The sequence below is a fragment of the Mastomys coucha genome, unplaced genomic scaffold (assembly GCF_008632895.1).
Source record: "Mastomys coucha isolate ucsf_1 unplaced genomic scaffold, UCSF_Mcou_1 pScaffold1, whole genome shotgun sequence".
Lineage (NCBI taxonomy): Eukaryota > Metazoa > Chordata > Mammalia > Rodentia > Muridae > Mastomys > Mastomys coucha.
Genome location: NW_022196891.1, coordinates 23,200,595 through 23,215,831, shown reverse-complemented (window position 1 = coordinate 23,215,831; position 15,237 = coordinate 23,200,595). Strand labels below are relative to the sequence as shown.

Below are 15,237 nucleotides of genomic sequence, written 5' to 3'. Positions count from 1 at the left end.
GGGACTTCTTTGTGTCTCCCGGCATGTTTCATTTGCTGGAAATGTCTTTACTCTGGGTGTTAGGTTTTAATCCTACTGGTACGGAGAGCACACCTGCCCTGTTTTAGCTTTATTTGTCAATGCTGACACAGAGACTCTTAATTGAGGCATTTTCTCTAGCAAAATGGCCTACGGCATGTCTGTGGGGGCTTGTCTTGATTGTTAATTGAAACAGAAGAATCCTGCCCTCCATGGGCAGCACTGTCCCTAGGTAGGGGCTTCCAGAATGTTTAAGAAGGCAAGTAAACCTGAGTCTGCAAGTGAGCAAGCAGCCTGTCTCTATGGTTTCTCCAGACTTCATGACTGTGAATAAATCCTCTCCTTTTTTTAAAAATTTTAATGCCTTTATTTTTAGAAAATAAACACATCTGCTTACAGTATAATCCTTTTTGGCTTTGAATGCTATTTTCTCCCTCATTCAAATGTAAAACTTTTAGATTAGGGGAATTTTTAAAAACTCAGCCTTCAAATATTTCAAACACCAACATGGAACTGGTAAAAGGTGAAAAAAAACATACTTAGGCATGAAAATGGACAGGTATTTCCATTAAAACCCTACTTGATTTCATCTCAAAATGAGCTCTAAGTTCACGGCCATTTTCCTTTTGTTTCCTTATAAAATGTCACCGTTTGATGAGTTCCCTGGTTGGAGGCAATGCTGCGCAGCCTGGCAAGCAGACCTGCTTTCAGGTTCCTCCCTGGAGTTCCTCCTGACGTCCCTTAGTGATAGACTGAGATGCGAAAGCATAAGGCAAAGAGACTCTATCTTCCCCTAAGTTGTTGTTTGTTAGAATGAGACTAGGACACCGTCCACTGCAGACATCGGCTGGTAGGATCCCTTAATCACTAGTCCCTGTCCATCCCTACCAAAGCCCCATTGTGTGTGCTGCACACATGATATCAACTGTGTCCTCTCCCAAGCCGCATGCCCAATGATACTCATCACACCCTGCACGCACCCAGGACATGGAGCAATGTCGACAGGGTTTGGGAGGCTTGTGCAGAATGGAACCAAGCACCCATTCTAGGAAGCTGGGTGAACGGCACCTGTTTGGACAATGTGTAGTCTCTTGAACAATGATTCGCTTGACCTTCCTTCGTTCTCTCCTCTCTCTCTTTCTGCCACTCTCTCTTTTTCCCTTTCTCTCTTTTCCTTTTTCTGTTCCATTCCCTTGCTCTTCTCTTCTCTTCTGCCCTTTCCTCTCTACCATTGCCTTCTCCCTCCTTACCCTCTCTCCCCATCCAACTCAAGAGTTCTCATTCCCTTCTTCTTTGTCTCTCTTTCTACTCTCTTCTCTCTCCCTCCCAGTACCTATCCTCCTCTCTTCCCTTTCTCCCCTCTCCTTTCACTCTTTATCATCCTTCCTTCTCTCCCTCCTTCTCCTACCTCCTATTTTCTCTCTCCTTGCCTCTCTCCCCTCCCCTTCTTTCTCTCTTTTCTCTTTCTTCCTCCCATCCTCCCTTTCTTCCTTGCTCCTCCTCTCTTCCCACTCATCTTTCTCTCCCTTCTCTCTTTCCCCCTCCTCCTTTTTCTCTTTTACATTCTTCCTACTCCCCTCCTCCCTTCTCTTTTTCCTTCCTTCTCTTCTCCCTCCCTCCCACCTCTCTCCCTTTCATTCCCCTCTTCCTCTCTCTCCCTCTCTCTCTGTCTTTGTCTCTCTGTCTCTGTCTCTCCCTCCCTCTCTCCCTCTCTCTCTTTCTCTCTCTCTCCCTCTCTCTTTCTCTCTCTCTCTCTCTCTCTCTCCCTCTCTCTTTCTCTCTCTCTCTGGATGCCATTGTCCTTTCATCTACTCTCGCTGGACATTGGTGCTTTCTAGCGAGGCTGTATTTTCCCTTCTTGCCTTGTCTTGTCTTGGTCTTTAGTGTATTTGTCTCTGTGGTGCTGAGCTTCGCAAGATGGGCTTGGCTATGGTGTGTTCTGCGTGCGCATGTGCTGTACACACACAGAGGTCTGCGTGCGCATGTGCTGTACACACACAGAGATCTGCGTGCGCATGTGTTGTACACACACAGAGGTCTGTGTATACATGGAGAGCATCATATTTATTAACATTTCAGGGTTGATGTCAGCCATTTCAGTTAGAAAAACTCCAAGTGTTATTTTATCCTTCCTCAGATTCCCAAATTAAAATAACTGAACTAGCAAGCACTTTATCAAAGCTAAATAATTACAGGGCATTTTAACACATGGTTTCAATCTTTTGTTCCTATTAAAAACAACAATATTTTCATGATGGAGAGATTTTTGTGTCACGTTCTCTAATTTTTTGAGTATTATCCAGTTTTTATAATGTTTAGACCATGTAAACTTGAGTCACCCTGGAGCATTATCCTGTGTTATTGGAGAGATGCAAAATGCTAAGACAAAATATTTTGATTTTAAGCTAGAGAGTCAGCGAGTCAACACAGTGCTGGCCTGAGAGGTGTGAAGACCTAAATTCAATTTCCAGGACTCAGATACAAATTCCAGCATGGAACAATATGCTAGTAATCTCAGGGCTGGGGAGATAAAGACAGGCAAGCCCCGGGGCTCACTGGCCAGCCTAGCCTAACTTGAGCAAGAGATCTATGGGTCAGTGAGAGAACCTGTCTCAAACCAAAATAAGATGAATGGATGACGCTTGAAGAACAACACCTAATCGGAGGTTGACCTCTGACCTCTACATACTGCACATGTGCGCACACGTACCTGCACAGATAAATGTTTTGGTACTGTTTCTTAGGTATTGTTCATGAACACATGATAACAAGATATATTCAGAGTTAGCACTGCAGGTACTAGTTATAGTGTGGGAATCAATAAAGTATTTATAAGCATGTACATATACCCCTTGGAGCATAGCTTCATGGGATGGAGCCAACAGGCAGACAGGGACCCTACAAACTTTGTACCGTGGCATGAACAATTAAAAAAGAAGAAGAAGAAGAACAACAACAACAACAACAACAACAACAACAGCAAGCCACCCCTAAACCCAAAAGGAAGTAGTTTTAGAGTTTACACTTGCCTTTACTTTGTATTTTGGCTTTCAGCTTACCAAATCTATGTTGACCAGAAGTAGAGGGAAGTGAGTTCTGGTCCAAGAACAGGAAAAATGGTTGAGCAGCTAACAGTCCTTGATGTTCCTGCAGAGGACCCAAGTTCCTTTCCAGAACTCATATCAGCTGACTCACAACCATCAGTAACTTGCAATTCCACCGTGTCATATACTCTCTTCTAGGCTGTGCAGGTAGCTGCAAACACATGGCATACATTCCACCAAACACATACACATGTGTCTAAATAAAAATAAAATCTTATGAAGAAGTGCTGATCCATTTTCACTGAAATGTAACAATGCTGTGTAGTAATTCTGCATTTTCTTTCATGTTAACTTCAAACAGCTCACTAGAAGAGTGCCAAAAAGAGCTAAAATAGAAAGTTTTCCTAAGACCGATGTTGATGGAAATTACCACATGACAGTCCCAATTCCTGTCTTATATTCTCTAGCTTCTAGCTGCCTCTGATACTTGGTTGTGTGCCTCTCTCTCTCTCTCTCTTTGGAGGTATCTTCTCTAAGATTAGTACCACGGTTTGAGTGTGATATGTGCCCCACAGACTTGCATGATGAATGCTGGTCCTTAGCTGGTTGCATTATTTTGGGGGTGGAAATTTTAAGTCAGGTATGGATAGAGGAACTAGGTCATTAGGAGCAGGCTTGTTGGTGAGCTTTAACTGTCCACATAGCATAATCTAAAATTATCTAGGAAGAGGATCTCATCTATCAGACTGGATTATGGGAGAGTCTGTAGAGGATCAAGTGTGACTATCCTGCCCACTGTGAGCAGCGCCATTCCCTAGATAGGTGGTGCTGAATGATATAAGAAAGCTGAGCATATTCATGCTTGCCAGCCGCATCCTCCTCCATGATTCCTGCCCTAGTTCTTTGGCTGTAAAGTGAGTTTCTTGTCCAGAAACAATGCTGTAATGAAGAGCAAGCGGGCTTTCCTTCAAGTTTCTGCCTTGACTTCTTCCAATGATGAGCTGTCACCTGAAAGCGTATGCCGAAAGGAAGCCCTTTTACCCTCTAAGTTGCTTTCGGTCAGAATATTTTACCAAGAATGGAGACCACAACGTGGCCTCGTGAAGTTTAGGCCTTGTCTGTTTCCTCTCCTGCTCCACTCTTTCTCTCTTCCCCCTTTCCCTCCCATTTGCTATGATGTTAACAGCTCTATCACTCTGTGCCCACCATATTGTACAGAAATGTCTGAAACCGTAAGCTAAATGCATACTTCCTCCTTTTGAGCTGTGAGTGCCAGGCCTCTGTCTTAGTTTAAAGAAGGCTAAGACAGATGGATAAGGGCTTTGCCTAGCCCTCTGGCTAGGAGCTCAAAGGAACTTTGACTTCCTTTGTGTTCTTAGATGTTTCCAGAATGAGCTTCAAGGAGACAGCATGACTAGCAGAGTGGATATGCATGAGTTCTGGGCTCATCAGGCTGGTTAGCAGATTAGTCATTTGATAGGCAGAGGATAGTTTTTGTCTTGTCTTTTTGAGAATGGGGGACGGAACCCAGGGACTCACACCTGCTAGGCAAGCTCTCCACTGCCAAGCAGGGGGTGCTTTAAATGAGATGTGATTATGATTGGTTGCATTTCTGGGAAGTTGCAGATAGCCTTCTCTGCCTTTCTGAAGTGAAATAAAATAAGTAAGCATTGGGATGGAACAGGAAGGAGACAGTGATGTGGGTTAATAGAAATCTGAGTGTATTTGGAAAGAGAGGGCCCCTTAAGCTATTTATCACGGGAGCCACTTCATCCGTTTTAAACAGAGGAATGCACATGAAAACACACTCCTGCATTTGTAATATTGATAAATTATTTGCTGTCTGTGTTCGTCAAGAAGGAAAGAGTCAAACAAATAACACTCTACCTGCCCTGCTGAGCCCTGATGGTCATTATAAGAAAGAAGAAGGAGGGCTGGAGACACAGCTCTCAAGACTGCTTGCTGCTTTTGCAGAGAACCCGAGTTTAGATCCTGACTTGGTATCACATGGCTCACAAGCAACTATAACTTCAGCTCCAGGGAATCTGATGTCCTTTTCTGGCCTACACGGGTTTCCATACACAACACATGCCTGCATCCACATACACATAAATTATAATATATGTAAAAGAATGAAAAAGTGTTTGCATCTCAAAATGAAGAGGAGACTATGATCAAGTATTACTCTTGTTATTTTGAGAAAGTGTTTCCCATAGCCCAAGCTGACCTGGAACTTGCAATATAGCTACAAATGACCTTGAACCTCTGGTTCTCCTGATTCTACCTTCCAAGATTTCAGGAATGTGCTACCATGCCTGGTTTATTCGGTCAGAGATGGATCTCCCCAGGGCTTCCTAGGAAAGATAATCTGCCAACTGAGCCAGAGCCCTAGTCCTGACACATTATTAAATGGGAAGTAAATGAGCTTGTCAAAAAAACATGCAGAAAGGGGTGCAAATGATTATGATCCAAAAGCTTGCATATATAAATATACATACATACAGACAGACATACAGACATACACACATGTATGTGAGTGTGTGTGTGTGTGTGTGTGTGTGTGTGTGTGTGTGTGTGTAAATGGTTAGCAAAATTCTAGAAAGGTAAATTGTTAATAGTGGGTTTTTTTTTCTAGTTTGGAGAAAACATTTGGGAGTGCAGGAATGGGGAATCTGGGTTATTTTCCATATGAGTTTGTATTTGATTTTTAACTATTTGCTTTAGAAATATATTCACAGATCACCTTTGCTTGTGTTTACCCTTGTATGTATATTTACATATATCAGTACAAAGGCCATATTCTAAAAGAAAAATTTCCTGGGATTATGAGAAAAGGATTTATTTTTTTTCCCCAAATAAGTAAAAGAAGATAACCAACTCTCACTTTCTCTGGGTGCAACGTGGTTTGATAATGTTTAAGGTATAAACTGAAGCTTTGAAGATAAAAATGCAGCTGTTTTTAAGCAGACTAAAAGCAGCATAAACTTTTGGAAAAGAATTCTGTTGATCACGAGTTTCACTTGGTCTGAGGAGGTGGCTCACATAGTAAGGTGCTTTTCACATAGGCATTAAGACCAAACTTTGATCCTCAGAACCCATGTGGAAAAAGAAAAATCAGTCATGGTAGCACATGCTTATAATCCTCATATGGGAGAGACAGAGACAGAAGGATCCCTGGGGCTTGCTGGCCAGCTCACATAGCCTGATCAGAGAATTACTAGCTAAGTGACAGATCCCGGCTCCCAAAAACAAGGTAGATGGTGCCTGGCAAGAACATACATAACTCTGCACACACATCCTTACACACACACACACACACACACACACACACACACACACACACACCCTGACATATAAAAGAAAGAGTTTAATCTCAGACAAATTGAGGCAGCTCTGCCCAAATACTGAGTACTGGGGTGAGAAAAAACTAGCTTAAATGAGTTGGGGGTCCCTGTCCCGGGAGTAACCATTTCAGTAGGAAGGAGACACAAGACAACACCTGTCCTTTATTTATAACTGCAAAGTTGAATGAATACTCAGAGGGGAAAAAGCCTTGGGCAGATGAAAGGATGTTTCTTGGAATAATAATGGCAGGGATTTTTCTCAAGGGCACTTGAGGGTATAAACAAATTGAAGGGCCTTGATATGCCTAATGCACCACATCAAATCTCACTTTTTTTTTTTATTGTATCCAACTCTGAATTAATTTATATTGCTAAATTAAGCTATTGTCTCTGAGAAACATCCTTCAACAGATCCAGCCCACCACTCCCCCCTTGGCCTGTGTGTGCTACAAGCTTTAGTAGTCCACAGTCTATCCACACAATGTTTTATGAAAGTCGATCTATCAGTGGTCCTTTTGTCCCTGAAAAAGCACAGATACTTTTTACTTGTGTGTTCGTTTGTTTGGAACAGTATCTCTTATAGCCAAGGTTAGCCTGGAATTCCCCAGGTAGCTAAGGATGACTTTAAACTTCTGATCTTCTTGCTTCTGCATCAAGAACGTTTTTCTGCATGCCAAGCAAGAGCTGTACCAACCGAGGCACAGCCCTGGCTTGTAGAGCTTTCCAAGTCTACAGAGTTCCTGGGTGGTATTGTAGAATCCCTTAGAATCCGAAGAGTTTGCTATCAGTATTTGGCAGTGGTCTTCTCTTCTGTTTGTGTATTTAATTTTGCTGACTAGAAATGTACTGGCAGGGTGGTTACCTATCAGCCCTTTCGTTATATGTCCTTTTGAGAGGTCCCTTATAACTTTTAGGAATTTCTCTCTCACTTGAGGGTTTCATAGTTCTAGTTCTGCACCTTTGGATATGGACCATAATTTTAGGTAATGTTTTCAGTCTCAAAAGCATGTATTCTTGTGATGAAGAAATGGGAAAGGAGAGACTGGAGAGAAGAAAGGAAGAGGCTGAAGAGTGGGCACTGCAGAGAGGGAAACGAAGGCAGACAGAACGTAGTGATGGAGATGCACGAAAATGCCCATCATGCTGCCTAGCACATTGGGTGTGGACAGCCTGAGTTGGTGAGGTATGGCATTGTGGTCAAGAGTAGCTTTGGGGAGAAAAGTGCTCATTTGGCTTGCAATCCTAGGTTACAGTCCATCACCAAGGAGAGTTTGAGTCACATTATGCACACAGTCAAGAACATAGAGAAACAAATGCACCAGTGGTCAGTCAAGGCCCAGACTAGAGAATAGCACAGTGTACTGGCTCTTCGTAAACTAATGAATAATCAAGGAACATGCCTACAAGATAGCCTGACCTAGCTGATTTCTCAATTGAAACTCTTGTCCCCTTTTGAGTCTATATTGTGTTAAATTGACATTTTAAAACTAGCCAGCATTCTGACAAAAAGTTAATTAGAAAAATTAAAAACAAAGTATACGCTCTTCAGTTTTGAAAAGCCATCTGCTATTATTTCTTGTGAATCCATTTCTGCTTTGTTAATTTTCTTTATTAAACTTTGGTGTCTTCCTAGTACTAATTTTCATGTGCTTTAAAGTTTCTGTTTTGGGTGGAAATGTATCTTCACTGGTGGAATGCTTACTTATCATTCACAAAACCCCGGATTCAACATGGACTGCATAAACTGGTAGCCCAGGCTTGTTATTCGAGCTCTTTGGAAGAGAGCATAAGCAAGAGAATCAGGAATTCAGTCATCCTCAGTCGCATAGTCAGTTCAAGGCCAGCATAAACTACGATGAGACCGCGTCTCAAAAGATATTTTCCCTTATTTCATCTTGAATAGATCTTTCCTCTTTTCATATATTTTTCCCCATGTCGGTGGTGTAGAAGCATCCACTAGGTTTGCTAGATGGCCTACCCAGAGCTCGCTTGTCAGAATGACTTGGCACACCCACCTGTTCCGCAGATCTGAGTGCATCTTAGAGGAACTGAGTTATCAAATGACTTGGCGCAGGTTTTATCTCTCACACCACCTTTCCTTCCGCCACATGGCACAACTTCTCTGTAGCTCCAGGGAAAGAATTTCCCACTGTCCAGGCAACTTTAGAGTTCAGAGATCTGCAGAGATTTTTAGATTCTTCTCTTCCGGAATAAGGGGCTTAGACTGGGGACATGGATAGTTATAGAGGCGGGGATGGTGTATTTAAGTGGTTTATCAGTAAGTAAGTGCTGAAATTAGGAGCTAGTTAGAAAGCTAGCAAATCTGGAAGTGGAGAAGGTGTAAGGCTGAAGAGCGGCCTCACTCGTAAGCCCCCGCCTCCCCCGGATGTTGGCTTGGTGGAACTGCCTCTGCGCATGCTCCATGCGTGTAGCCCGTGGGGAGGATGGTCCAGTCTTCGGTCTCCTCTGGATCTTTCCAGACCCTTTCCTTTGGTGCCTTCTCTGAGTAATGCCTATTCTCCAGCCTCAGGATTGTGCTTTTAAATCGACGAAGGGACTTCTTTCAGGTTGTGCTGTACTGCGGTGAGTTGTTGGGGCCATGTCTGTAGCGGCTGATGGAAGGCTCTGGGAGCTGCCTAACCAGCAGCTTTCAAAAGACTCCCATTTTGTCATCCCTGGAGACTCAGGACACAGCAGATCCGCTCTGAACTCAAGACCAATTTATAGAAACGCTGTTCATCTTCCCATATTCCAGGGAATAATGGCAGGTATTTGTTTTACTCATTTGGGGTTTAACGGGAAGTATTTTAAAAATTGAATTCCATCTATCTATCATCTCTTTCTATCTCTCTCTATCTCTCTATCTATCCATCTATCTAATCTATGCATCCATGCATCAATCATCTACCTATCATTTATTTATTTTCTCTCTCTCTATATGTATACACACACACACACACACACACACACACACACACACACGAGGTGGGGAAAGTACATGCTGTGACATAAGTGTAGGAGTTGGTCTCTCCATCCACTGTTTGACTCCTGGGGATCCACGTTCATCAGCTTGCTAGAAATTATCCCTAACTACTGAGCTATGTCACTGGCCCTAATGGGAGGTTCTAATGTTGAGGTCACCAGGTTTCAATCCACCAATCCTTCCTATTATATGTAAACAGGATATACGGAAAACCTTTTTTTTTCCCCCTGAGTGTTAAATATTTGACTAGCTCTGCTTCTCAGCATTTTGAAAACCTAATAATATAGCATGACTCTTTCGGTTGGAAGGCAGGTTATTTTCCTCAGAAAAAGACACACTTGATAACATAATTGAATCAGAATTAGTATTTTTTTTTTTTTTACCCCAAGACCAGTAACTCTGTAGGCTGTATTCAGCAACTTAGCATAATTAGCACAATGGATGTCAGTGGTGGAACAGCTGGCTTGGAGACTTAGCTAATGGAGTCCTCCAAAGTTGAATTGAAATCTAGCGTCAGAAGGGATGGAATGTCTCTCTCACTCTGAGGAAGGGAAATGCCGTTAATGGGATGAATGAAAATATTTAGTCACGGTGAAAACCTTGAGATGAGGAGGGCATTTCTTTATGCTTCAATTTCTTAGCAAGTGGGTTTTATGATGTTCTGGGTGTTAGATGAAATTTGCTGGCTGAAGAGTTGAATGCAGGCTGCCACAGTATTAGATTGTGCATTCAGCAAGTGCTCAATGAGTGCAAGTGAAGATGATGGCAATTTGGTGCAATTTATTTCTGCATTACTTGAGTAAGCTGAGCATCGATGTTAATATTAATTCAAATATACCGTATATGATCCTTATGAATTCCTTATAAAACTGGAAGATTGGGGAGATGGCAAATTGAGTAGAACTGCTTGCTTCGTGAGCATGAGGCCCTGAGTTTGATTCTCAGGGCTGACTTAAAAAAGCTGGGGTAGCTGCATGCCCATGTAACCTCAGTGTCATAGTGGCACGGAGACAGGAGGATTGCTAAGACAGCTAGCTTAAGCCAAGTTACAGGGAGAGACCCTGCCGTAAAGGAATAGCGTGTGGTAGAACACGATGTTAAAAATCATCCTTTGGCACCTGTGCCAGCATGTATGAGCCTGCCCACATGTACATACATCACATATGTACATCGAGGACACGGTCAAAAAGGGGAAGAAGCTCGGGCAGTTGCTCTGTGATTAAGAGCACTTGCTGTTTTTGCAGAGGTCCAGAGTTTAATTCCCAGCACCCAGCTTGGCTCACAGCTTCAGGGCATCTGCTGCCATCTTTTTGGCCTCTGCAAACAGCCACAGTGACACACACACACACACACACACACACACACACACACACACACACACACTTTTACGTCACCTTTTAAAAGGTATAAAAAGATATGCTATATAATGCGAGGAGATACTTGCATATTGTTATGAGATCAAGAACTTCTGCTCAGGACATACAGAAGCCTCCTTTTATACTCTAACAATAGAAAGACAGGGTGGGGGACAGGAGAGAAGGCTCAGTGGTTAGAGTGTTTGCTGATCTGGTTGAGGACTTGAATTCAGTTCCTAGCACCCACATCAGGTGCTTACAACTGCCTATAACTCCAGCTCCGGGGCTTTTCTGGACTCTAGATCCCTGAATTTCCTGCACAAAGCAGCATAGATGCATATATAGATAATAAAATAAAAATTTTAAAGACAAATCACTGAACTAAAAAAAAAATAGGGAGAAACAATCTATATATGTAGTTCCCCAAAGAAGATGCACAAGTAGGTACTCTGCATAGAAAAAAGAGACTCAGTATTGTCAGCCTTTAGGGAAATTGAAGTCAAAGCTATAATGAGACTGTCAATATCCAGCAGGATATTTATGGTTAAAATAAATATGGATAATAATTAATGCTGGCAAAGATGGAGAGAAGTCAGACTGCTCAGACACAGCTGGTAAGAATGTAAAATAGTTCTTGAAAATGGAAATCATAGATTTTCCACTTGATCTAATACTTTTCCTAGGTGTATACACGAGAGAAATGAAAAATGTACTTCCATAAAATAGGATATGACTATTTATAGGTGGTATGTCTGTACAGTGGAATATTATTTTGCTGTAAAAACGGTGTATTGATAGATGTTACATCATTGGTGACTTTAAAAATCTGTTATGGTTAGAGGGAAAGATCTGTCCTAAAACCATTTATGATATGTGTGAAAGAAAATGAATTCATGGAGGCAAAATGCAGAGTCATGGCTGTCTATGAGTGGTTGGCAGGAGTAGGCAAGACCTGCTTATTTCTGTAGGCTTCTTTTTTTTGGAGTGCTGAAAATGTCCTAAAATTGGAGTTTTGATGATGTTCACACAAAAACACCACATTTATGGGTCGATATGGTATTAAAGCTGTAAATTGAGAGACAACAGTGAATTTAAAGGCATTAAATTCTACATAAATTGTCTCATATATTAAGATATTTTCGATGCGAAAGATTTCTTAGCAATCATTCACTTGATTTGTCTTTATCTGAGAGATGAAGAGACTAGAGACTGGAGAAATTAATTTGTCCGAAGATATGAAAATAATCAGTTGAAAAACCCAAAATATCTACCAACCTTACACTGGGATTCTATAATCAATAGTTGGAAAACCTTGCTGAATCCATTTATATAGCAAAATTGTGGTGTAGACATGCTAATAACTCATAATTAATTAGTGTGATCCATCAAAATAGCCACATGTGGGTTGAGTTAATTTTTGTGTAGACGAGATCAAAATGCCAAAACCTACAAGGAAGAAAAGGACAGATAACACCAAACAACAGACATAGCTCCAGTACTCCCCAAAATAGACACAACCCCTGTACCCCAAACAACAGACACAGCTCCTGTACCCCAAAAAATAGACACAGTTCCTGTATCCCAAACAACAGACACAGGCCACATCCTCCAGACAACAGACACAACCCCTGTACCCCAAACAACAGACACAGCCCCTGTACCCCAAACAGCAGACACAGCCCCTGTGCCCCAGCCTGTTAAAAGAGATGCATACAATCGTTTGGAGGGAGAGTTTCTTTAGTTCCTGTGCTGAGGCAGCAAACATAAATATCTAAAACATATTAAGTAACCCTGGTAATATTTTAATTTTAATCTAAGCGGGAAAGCAAGCCCTTAATTCTCTCGGAGCATATTTTTCTAACTTAGAATAATTGCTTCCACATTGTGGCTTCACATAAAAGAGGAATAAATTATCTTTGGGAAAAAAAGTTTGATTTTCTTCCATTTGCAGACAGGTGATGGGGAATTCAAATCTCCCCCCAAAGCCCGTTGTTTTACTTAGTTTTCTAGGTTAGGATTTAATATTTCAATCTTTTCTTCATGGAGTTTTCAGTTAATTCCAACTTTGCAAAAAATTACCAAATTTTCAGAGCCATGTAATTAAAGATTGGGAATGAGTGGGCCCAGGGCTATGTGGCTCTCTGAGGGGAATTCATTTGGCTTGTGAAATTTTATATTTTAATCGTGTGTGTGTGTGTGTGTGGGGGGGGGGTACACAACATGGTGTTTGTGTGGAGGTCAGAGGACAACCTTGAGTTTCAATCCTTGCCTTCTGTCTTGTTTGTTGAAAGGTCTAATGTTGTGTCCCACTAAACAGAGTAGCTGAATGATAAGCTTCCAAGGATTCTCTCTGTCTCTCGCTCCCATCTCACTGTAAGAGGGCTGGGATTATAGGCACACACCTACCTTTTCATGGCTTCTGGGGATCCGAACTCAGGTTTTCCTGCTTGTGTAGAAGCACTTTACTTACTAGACCATTTCTCTAGCCCTTGAAACTTAAAAAAAAGTATATGGTTTTTAAGGTTGGCAAATTTTACTGGGAGGTTTGGAAAACCGAGTCTCTACCCTGACAGGACATCATGGGTCAGAGCAGATGTCATTCACCTGTTCGTTGTTGCGAAGTTACAGAAAGCAAACTGACCACATAGCTAATCAAATTAAAGTACAGTGTGCACACTTATACACAACATTGATACTTTAAATGATTTTTTTTTAAAAGCCTATCACTGGGTCTGAAGAGATGGCTCAGCATTTAGGAGCGCCACTCTTGCAGAGGAGTTGAGTTCGATTCCTAGCACCATGTCAGATGGCCCACAGCGCTGTAGCCCTATGGAGTCTGATGCCCTTTCTCTTTCTAGGTCTTCCTCCATAGCTTTTAGAGGGTAAGAATTTTAAGTTCTTGAAGAGAGACTTGAACCCACCCACCTCTCTCTTTCTACAAGCATTTAACACTTGCAATTTAATTAAAACACCGAATAGAGAAAGAGAAATATGTGCAAATCTTTTCTCCTGTTTGTTTTTTTGACAGTTTATTACATATAATGGCTCTAATATCATAGCGTACATTGTATGGCTTATTAAAATGGTATTATTTGGGGTACGTTAATGGGTTTTGAAGGTTTAAAGCATAATCTTGATTTCCTTGGCTTTTAGAATGCTTTTACTCGCTTCAAGGTTATGAGGGGTTGAGAAGTATGTGGAGGGAGTTTATTCTCGAATAAAGTAGACTAAATAACCTCTTTGAATGCAAAGAAACACTCTGGGTAATTGGCAAGATTTTAACTACCAGCTAAAACCTCTGCAAAAATGGATCAACTTCCAATTTATCTGACGCTGTCCATTTCCTGAGTTGTTCTGTGTTTTCACTTGTGTTCAAAGACATTTAATGAAAAATAATGGCTGGTGCAGTGTGCAGGGACGGTGCAGTCAAATCTTTGCTGGATTTTTCAGAAAGCATTTCTCCTCATAAACTGTTTCCCTAACGAGTTGTGTTGTCTCTCAGCTGGCTTTGCGGCGCTTAGCCTGTGCTTCCCCCCAACTGGCCCCAGATGGAAAATACTCTCTTGTAATTGGATGGCTTTTTAAGTGTACTCCTTCACAGCCAGCCCAAACCAACAACAAAACACAACAACAACCACACAAATCAGCTGAACAGAATGCGTTTGATAGCATGGTCCATACCCCCGCCCCGCCATCCTGTGTGGTTGAATGCTTTTTGCTTTGGGCAATTGGGATTTTTCTAATTTAACTAACTCATTAACATTAGCAGATGACACACTGCAGAAGTTCCCCCCCCCACCTCCGTTCCAGTCAGATCTCAGTATTCTTCTAATCCACTGGGTTTATACGCCTGCTGTCTGTATTTATTTTTATTTACATTTATTAATGTATTTATTTCATAAGATTTATTTATTTGTCTGAGTTTCTTCTGAAGAACTCATGTGCGGTGCAGAGACATTTTGTGTTAGAAGTTTACTTCATGCAGTACACGAAGGAGGGCAGAATCTTTTAAAGAAAGCCTGGGAGAGAGAGAGCAGACGGTGGGGATGACGCCCATAGCGCTCTTGTCTGTTTCTACACTGTAAAGCTGCAGCTGGGCTGCCTGTCTAGACAACTACTGGCCACACCATCAGACAAGTTATTCAAGGTTAGCCACACCCATCGATAGTCCTCCTAGTAAAAACCCTGTGTTCATTAATGCACTATTGTATTGTGTATTTCACTTGACTAGTCAATTCGTAAATCTCTTCTTAGATTTTAGGCTTCCTAGAGATTTGAACATATGTGTATGCCTCTTTCCTTCCCTCTCTTTTTCTTTCCCCTCCTCCCTTCTTTTCTCCCTCCCTTCCCTCCTCCTCTCTTTTCCTTCTTTCCCTCCCTACCTCTCTGCTATCTTACTTCCCTCCTACCTATTTTCCTGTCTCTTATTTCCTGAGTGCTTCCATTATAGATGTACACAAGCACGCTTGGCTATCATGTATCTATCTATATCT

The 15,237-nt window shown here is 41.8% G+C and overlaps 1 protein-coding gene across 6 annotated transcripts in view; it reads left to right on the top strand.

Annotated features, from left to right (window-relative positions):
- The window catches only part of Nckap5 (NCK associated protein 5), a 903,226-nt gene that overhangs the window by 101,957 nt on the left and 786,032 nt on the right, over positions 1-15,237 (top strand). Inside the window, exon 1 of one of the 6 annotated variants that reach the window (XM_031380946.1) lies at positions 8,848-9,174. The exons of the other annotated variants lie outside the window; for them this stretch is intronic. The gene's annotated coding sequence lies outside the window, so the exon portion shown is untranslated. Of the gene's footprint in view, positions 1-8,847; positions 9,175-15,237 lie in introns of those variants that run through there. 6 annotated transcript variants of the gene reach the window in all.